The sequence below is a fragment of the Apis dorsata genome, unplaced genomic scaffold (genome assembly GCF_000469605.1).
Source record: "Apis dorsata unplaced genomic scaffold, Apis dorsata 1.3 scaffold_538, whole genome shotgun sequence".
NCBI lineage: Eukaryota > Metazoa > Arthropoda > Insecta > Hymenoptera > Apidae > Apis > Apis dorsata.
In genome coordinates, this window is record NW_006263759.1 from 158,803 (window position 1) to 159,041 (window position 239).

General features: G+C 53.6%; 1 protein-coding gene and 1 long non-coding RNA gene across 22 annotated transcripts in view; both read left to right on the forward strand.

The window, feature by feature from the left end:
• Nucleotides 1-239, forward strand: part of LOC102679918 (protein daughterless) — an 88,586-nt gene that overhangs the window by 68,617 nt on the left and 19,730 nt on the right. Inside the window, exon 1 of one of the 21 annotated variants that reach the window (XM_031512980.1) lies at nucleotides 19-43. The exons of 19 other annotated variants lie outside the window; for them this stretch is intronic. The gene's annotated coding sequence lies outside the window, so the exon portion shown is untranslated. Of the gene's footprint in view, nucleotides 1-18; nucleotides 44-239 lie in introns of those variants that run through there. One more of the 21 variants, XM_031512968.1, reaches the window with a different exon arrangement.
• LOC102679842 overlaps nucleotides 1-239 on the forward strand; it is a 2,809-nt gene that overhangs the window by 1,205 nt on the left and 1,365 nt on the right. The gene's annotated exons all lie outside the window — the stretch shown is intronic.

A 239-nucleotide genomic window follows, 5' to 3' on the forward strand; every position in this document is an offset into this window, starting at 1 on the left:
GTCCCCCGGCTATTGGAATCAGTATGGTGGACAGGAGAGCGGGGTAAACACTCCTTCAACGGAGTACTTCGTTTTCTACTGTGGGCAATCACTGGTTACTATTAATCACAAGAGAGATCCTTTCCTCGCCGTGATCTCTCTGTGATATCGCGTATGACGAGATTCGCAGCTCCTTCCTCAACGAGAGGAGAGGAGAGGCGGGGCTCGACGGTTGGGCACCCAGCCGATTAGTCCCAGAC